Source organism: Sinocyclocheilus grahami, unplaced genomic scaffold (assembly GCF_001515645.1).
Source record: "Sinocyclocheilus grahami isolate Dianchi unplaced genomic scaffold, SAMN03320097.WGS_v1.1 scaffold533.1, whole genome shotgun sequence".
NCBI classification, from domain to species: domain Eukaryota; kingdom Metazoa; phylum Chordata; class Actinopteri; order Cypriniformes; family Cyprinidae; genus Sinocyclocheilus; species Sinocyclocheilus grahami.
The window spans coordinates 851,245-859,445 of record NW_015505712.1 but is presented as its reverse complement, the minus strand read 5'-3'; positions in this window follow the sequence as shown (position 1 = coordinate 859,445).

Below are 8,201 nucleotides of genomic sequence, written 5' to 3'. Positions count from 1 at the left end.
TGTGAATAAACAAAACTGAATCAAAATCAATCTCCAGAACATTCTCTCACCCAAAACATTGATTGCAACAATCAATTGTCCTAGATCACATAAGAATTTTCAACAAAATTTGGTTCTTCCATAAACAGACACACAGCTTTAATTATGCATGGATTATGTTTTATAAAAATGCCAACACATGTCAATTGACCAGTGTGTTGAAAGAATCCATTGGGAAATGAGTTTACTTGTAAATCATTTTAACATCTTGACTTGTTGCCACCCTTTCTTGTTAATTATATATCAAGCACCATTTATAGGCTGGCATATTACAGTCTGGAGAGTCAGGGATAAGCACTGCTGAAAGTGTGGTTAGCTTACGTCTCAATGCAAGCCTGGTAATTATTACTGCCATTGTAGTAATTGTTTCCTCTTGTTTTTCTGTTTGTTTAATTTGCTTGATGGAGAACACCTGCGTTACAGATCCAGAAGGAAAAAAGGCTCAGGTAGACTGTTAAACAATAGTGGAAAGCTGAGGAAAAAAATACAATAACAATAACAATAAAAAAGATCTTCACTGTTGCAATGCTTGCCAGTCATTACTATTTACGTATAGCACTTCTATACACTCTAAACAATGCTGGGTTAAATACAACCTAGCGCTGGGTAAAATATGGACAAACCCAGCGACTGGGTTGTTTTCAACCAACAATTGGGTTAAATGTTTAAACCAACCTTCTGGGCATTAACCTAACCGCTGGGTCAAAACATCCCAATCACCACAAATGCCCTTAAAAATCAAACATATTCTATACTCTCATATTCTTTAATTATTGTTTTTTTAGTTTAAAATTTGAAATATACTGTATATATTTAAACCTTCTAATCTTTATTTACGTCTTCTCTAGCACCTTCAGTCATATGGGTGAAGTGAAGCCGTCCTGCTGCATTTCATGGTTTCTCGTAATAGGCATATTCCCCTGTGTGTACGAGTCAATGTTGCGAAAATATCTCGACTAGAGCGTTACGAAAATATGCAGATGGACAATCCAGCTGCTGAAAGCATTACTCATCAAAGTGTGTTTCTCTCATTGTGAGGCATTTGTGCTACAGTTTGCCACCTGTGCAGACCATAGAACACAATATCAATAAGAGCCCTTGATTTAAAGAGCCAATGAGGTGTTAGTGGACCAATAAAACCCAGTCGTTAGTGTGGGTGGAAAAAAAGACGCTTGTTAATATGTGGGGGGAAATGCTTTTTCCTACTACATAACAGGGAGAATAGGAATGGACAGTATTTTCATGGAATATTATATGAAATATTTTGATCTTTAGAAGTTTCATGGTATTTCGCACAGCTGTGCTCCACTATAGGATAAGCTACCTCAATAATATATAAGCATAATGGAAAACTGTTTACAGATGGTAGCATAAACAAGAAAGTCACTTTAAATAAATAGTCCTGGATTTACCCTTGTATTTCTTTTACTCTTGCCTTATTTGGGGAAGAACTTTGCTTAGTTTGCACTCCAGATGAAGTCCAATGAGAGGCTGGCGGGGGATTGTTTACATTTGGAATAATCAAAACAATATGATTTTTGTGAAAACCATTGTGGAATCGTCAAGAGATCATTTAAATCATAGCCCAACCATTTGACAGGTTCAAGAGCAGATAGATACAAATGTCTCAGTATAAAGGCCAATCCACAGATGAAAACTGGCTTTCAGGTCTGGGTTTTCTCCGAGCTGTTTATGTGATCCACATATGGTAAAGTCTCTGGAACGTTATCGATTCTACAAAAGAGGGAGGTTAAAGAGATCTGCTCTTTCTGACAGCATAAACTGATAAACAGCCTCCAGCCCCACTTCTTCTTTCGTTTTTCATTAAAACAAGAATGAACTTAACAGAGCAGCTGATGTGAAACTTTCCTGTGGTAAACTAGTAGTAGTGTGGTGCTGTTACAGGAATATTAATATTTTAGGCATTTTATTTGACAAAGCCTAACATCAGTCTCAATGCTTACAGTTTAATGGTCCTCTTAATCACTGGAGCACATAATAAGTAATTACCGGTATGTTGGAATTTTTTTTATAGTCATCTCTATAAAAATGGCTTTTTTGCAGCTGATTTTAACACATTTATAGCCAATATGTACGCATTGCAAGACATGAGGTGTTGAGAAACTGATAGTAGTTAGGAGATGTTGGGGATTGAAATCAGGACCTCATAGAGGCTTAGCAGTTTTCTGTACTCTTGTATGTTAACTTTTTATTTCAGTCATAGTATATAGGCACAAATTGGGAGATGTGCAAGGGATGCATTAATGTATTGACAGCTCTTGGAGATGCTGGGGATTGAATCTAGGACCACAAACATGCACATATAAGTTTTGTTTTTATACTCCTAGGTGTTCTAGTGCTTTTCACGTCAGTCATAGGCAATAGGCTCACACTGGTAAATGTATGGCATGCATTAAAGCATTCACAGTTGATGGTAGGGATTGAACCTAGAACCTCATACATTCTTTATTGGAAATGGGGCCGATTAAAATATTGACATTTCTTGGGGACTGGGGACTGAACCCAGGACCTCATACATCAGTCATTGACAATATATAGGCTCAGATTGGGAAATATATGCTCTGACACGCATGGAAGGCATTATAGTATTGACTGTTTGTGGAGCTGCTTGGGAATGAATGTAGAACATCATACATGCTCAACAAGTGCTCTATATCACTGAGCTACATCACTAGCTTTTATACTCCTGTATGTTTTCTAGTGCTTTTTACTTCAGTTATAATAAGGCCACATCGGTAGACATATACTCTAATGTGAATGAGTAGCATTAAAGTATTGTGATGCTAGGGATTGAACCCAAAACCCTTTATATGCAAAGAATGCACTCTACCAGTGAACTACAGTACAGACAGTTATTGGAGATGCTAGGGGGGGAAGCTATTGCCATTAACTGTATTATGTATTATTACATAATAGTAATAGTAATGGTAATAACAACAACAATAAAACATTATTGTTATTATCGCTCCAAGGAAGCACAAAATGCAAAAAAAAAAAAAAAAATCTTATGAGTGTACCTGTTAAAGGGTTAAGCGAAGAGTGATTAGGTAAAAGAGATTAACACACGGAGAGACACAAACTCTGGCCAGGACTGACCTAAGTGCAAAACAGACTGAATGTCTGCAATTCAGTTATTGACAGGAAGTGCCTCAGGACTCCTCAGGGAAACCTTAAGGTAACAAGCATGAAAAATCCAGCCATTATGTCGACAAGTGCCAAAAGCACTGCCCTTCTCACAAATACCAGCTGCTGGCTAAACACTTTCACATCAGTGCCAGTGTGCTACTCACAAATACCAGTGGCTGTCCGCAAAGGGAAATTAGAAGCACTTTATGCTGACAAATTCTTCTCTCCCTCTCATTATTTAGTAGAAATAAACATTTGAATAAAGGGATCTATGATAAAATATTTGCATTCCACAAAATCCATCAGAGATACATATATGAATAATATTGTATGATGTGGGTTCACAGTAACAGATTCCAAATGCAAATGGCACACTTATAATAAACTCCAGACCTTTTACCTGCTTAACTGATGTAGAAATAACGAAGGAATAGCCCACATCTGTCCATGAAATGGCTTTTGAGTCAACAGTCCAATTACTTATGGTCCCTTGAAAAAGAGGGGAGGTATATATTAAAGAGCTGTAATTCCTTAACCTTTTCTCCAAATGGTACGAGAATACCCTCAAATTAAAGCTCAGAGTATGCACTTTAAGTCCATATTCATTATATAACTGTAACTTGAATATGTTTTGGTCAATAGTTAAAATAATAAAAACTATGCCTGTGTCCAAATATATATGTACCTAACTGTATATATATAGTCACAGTACTAAATTGACAAATTTGATCTGAAATGTGCATTTCTCAATTAAGTTCTTGTGTGCTGAACTGTTGTATAAAAGCAGTATCACACTCACTATCATACTTGTGCAGAAGAAGAATAAATATCAGCGTGGTTGTGTTTATCTGTGGCCAAACAAGCACAATCTTGCTTAAATATACAATATAGTACATGATACGGAAAAGTATAATAGTTAACTGATAGTAAACTGATAGTAAGGACTGAGGGACAGGCATACATTTCATCTACTGCCATTAGGTTCATAAGTTGTCTTCCATGTACGTTTTAGGCATTTTGAATATCAATTCATATAAGGAAATGGGGTGTCTTATTTTGAGAATGAGCCATTTCCTGGTAACAGTAAACACCAGTGTAGTATCCGGTTGTATGTCAAGAAGGGAGGTATTGCACAGGAAAACGTGAAAACCAGAAAACAGGGCAGAGGAAAGACTCACATGTCTCTGTGAGTCCATTCGATGAGGCTGAGCGGTCATCAACAAAGCAGCCTCTTCTTCTCTACATGGACCATCAATCAAACACTGCGCTCTGATGACTGAGAGCTTGCTCTGAAAAACACAGCTCTTACCACACATGCACTGCACCCTGACCGACTTTAACATTTCTCACATTTTTATCTTTGAACTGTACGTGGCCTCTGCTCCCAGAGGAGTCAATGCAAATACACAAAATAACTGACCCTGCACATCACCGATGACCCTTCTCTTCTGCAGTCGTGGGACACACTCCTCCACTGCTTGCAAAGAGAAACATACCGGAAGGTTTCAGGTAAATCCGAACAGAATTTAGGATAAGTCTCAAAAGATCATTACAGTAAATAAGGGATTACATCTCTGGTAGAGTTCATTTTTACACTAGTTATTAATTATTTATTTTGATTGATTGGTTGTAGTCGTTTTTAGTCTATTATTGAAACGTTTATACATTGATGTTTCCTATGTGTCTTCTGGTTTCACCCCCAATCCCAAGACAATGCAGTATGTTTTTAAAAACATTTAGCAGAAAATAAAAAAATAACATGTTAAAACTGTCCTTGTTATGAAAACCTGAACTCCTGAAATAACATTGTTAGTACACAGTTATTTACATGTAATGAGGACGAAATGATCCTCATACTCCTCCCATCTCAACCTCCACTAATATTGCAACTCTCAGATAAAAGTCATCTGTATCCAATTTTTCCATTATGTGTACATAGAAATATTAAGTCATTTTCATCTCTCTCCAGATATTTCATGTGTGGGGCTTGAAGCATTTGGTTCTCATTTGAGGCTGAGGCTGCAATTTGGGGCACAGTTTTGTCTCCATGCTGATACGATTGTTGATGTTGGTGTGTGGCCCACGGGTGCCATTGCATTATTTCACTAGTGTGGTTGCAAAGTCTGGGGTTGACGGTGTTTTGAATGATAACATGATTTATACACAGCTTTCACAGATAAGAGCAATTATACAAATACACACACATGCTGGATGGTGATGCAGAATAAAGAAAGTCTTGTTTTGTTCTTCTGTGACTTTTTTTTTTCCTTAATTTTTTTTTGCACTTATATGACCCTGTTGTTTAGTTTTTCTGGTAACACTGGTACAAAAAAAAAAAAGTCTGTTGCTGGAATAGTTAACCCGAAAATTAAAATCCTGTCCTTGTTTTCGCACCCTCATGTCATTTCAAACTGGCTTGACTTTCGTCTGTGGAACACAGAAGACGACATTTTTTATAATATTTCAACTGCACATTATGAAAGTCACCTAAATTCACAAGTCACTTAAATCACTTCAATTTAAATCTGTTCATCATACCGTACAAAGTGATTGTGGATTAATTTCACAGAGTGATTGCACATTTATTTATATTAGGTTTTGGATCCCATTGACTTTCATTATATGGACAACAACAGTTAAAACGGTCTCAAAATATCTTATTTTATGTTCTGTAAAACAAAGAAACCATGATGGTGAGTAAATGATGCTTGAATTACAATAAACCTCACATCAATGTTAATTTATACAACTTGAAATGCTAAAAATATATTATTTTATGTAGAAAATATTAACCCAGATTAACAAATGCTCTAAAAGTATTATTCATTATCAGTTCCTGATACCTAAAGTATTAACTGATGTTAACAAATTTAATTTGATTGTAAAAAGCAGTTTTTGAAGAGGCACAATACAAAGGCACGTTTCTGTATATTGGCAAACACAAATGTGTGGGTGCGTATCTGAATAAATTCATATGATATATGTATGCATATGTAAACATACATTCATAGACTTATGCATTACGTAAGAATACACACATGCACTATTATGTGTGGATGTGTGTATCTGAGTGTTGATTTTTGTTGGCACACAATCATGACAGAGCAGTTTCATTATATGTGGTATAATTTTATGGCTATTGATTTCAACGCTGGAGACTCTCCAGTGTTTCCAGCCATAAATACTGAGCTCGCCCTCCCGCTTTAGCTAAATATACAGCCACCCCAGCGCTGTCATCAAAATAGAGTTGGTGACTCAGCAAAATTAAATGCTTTTTATTGATACTGGCAGCCATATTTAATGCTGTATATTTAATCCCTCATGTGGCAAATTGGCCAGCTGTTGGGGTGGGACTAAACTGAGACCCGACCCCACAAATGTGGAGATTTCAGCCTGTGGAAAACGTTTGCCAAGGAAACAGAATCTCAGGTGCAGGTGTCAGACTGTATTATATTATATAAATTATATTCATTTCTTTATTAGACCATCAATGCAACAAAGAACCCAAAATGATATTCAGAATCTCAGAAAATACTTGTGCCTACTTAAAGGTCATCAAACCTTACCTTGTTTACCCTGCAAAAAAATCAGTTAAATTAATTTCATGTAAGTAAAATGTTATGTACCTACTGTTTGTATGTCTGTCAAGACATAAAGATTAATAATAAAAAAACAATGTTGCATTACACCAAATAATGTTCTTTTTAGCAACATCATATGACCCCTTTAAAGCAGTTTGGATTTTAGAGTTTAGACGAGGGCCAATAACATAGTTAGGTGTTTAATATAAAGTATTTATTATTTTAGGCTCTTGCTTCAGGGACTAAAACATCCCGGACGAGCCCCCAGTTTTGTCTTTATACAGTATATTATTAATATACCACTTTATATATTCCACATGACTATTTTAAGTGGTTCATCGGGGAATATGAACAATGGGCCTCATCGTCAGAGTCAACCCTTCTCTCCACATCACCTAAACCCAAAATAAACTCTGATGACCTACACTGAGTCATTGTTGATTAAGACTCAAAGCCTGCGCCATGTCAAGTGAATCCCCCCTAGTATATTTTTTTCTGTAACTTATTATGATTTGGTCATCATGATCTCAAACTGGAAAAAATAAAGTTGATAAACAGTTTGACAAATGACATTACAAGTAATATTATTCTGAAAAACTATTTTCATGGAAACGTCCCATAAATGACACAGTCAGTCGATCAAGCAGACTGACAGTCTGGGCTCTTCATGAGAAGGTGATGTCATACTCTATGTCCATTGCCCCACACTGGACAGTGTTGGCCAGTTTGAAAATGATGACTTCACAATCCTCTAAGGACTGTTCCTTTTTTAAATAAGAAATGTTATTACTACTTTATATTATTATTACTTTATTTTAATTTTTTTTAATTGACTCTGATGCTGTCCAGTCAAATTTTGGCAAATTCTGTCTATGTTAAAAGTCAGTAAATTGTATATGTCGGTTTAGGCATATATATATGCACATTATGCTCATAGGTGTGGGTGCCAGATCTCCACATGGTCTACATCAAGTAATGAACTCATTGTCGAACAGTACGGTGATTAAACAGTCCTAACACAGGATAACAATACTTTATAGAGGCAATCTACATAGCAAACAGGCAAACAATGTTTCATGGAAACAGAACAAAAAATAGAACAAAAAAAAAGTGCATTGTGTAAGAAATGTCCTGGTTGACCCTCTCCATTAATGGACACAATGTGGGGCTCGGTTTATACTTTTAAATGAGCACAAAAACACACTCCCGAAAGATTACAAGAATTTATTTGGTATATACAGAGCATACATATAGCAAGCATATTTACAGCACATTGTATTTATAAACACTAAACAGTTTCACATACCATTGGAGGAACAAAACACAAAAATTGTCACAAATAGTGTATAGTTTCAGAGCAAGACGGTCTGAATAATCTTAAATCTAATTCTAAAAGGTTTTTACATTTACATCTTTCAGATTTTCCTCGTTTGT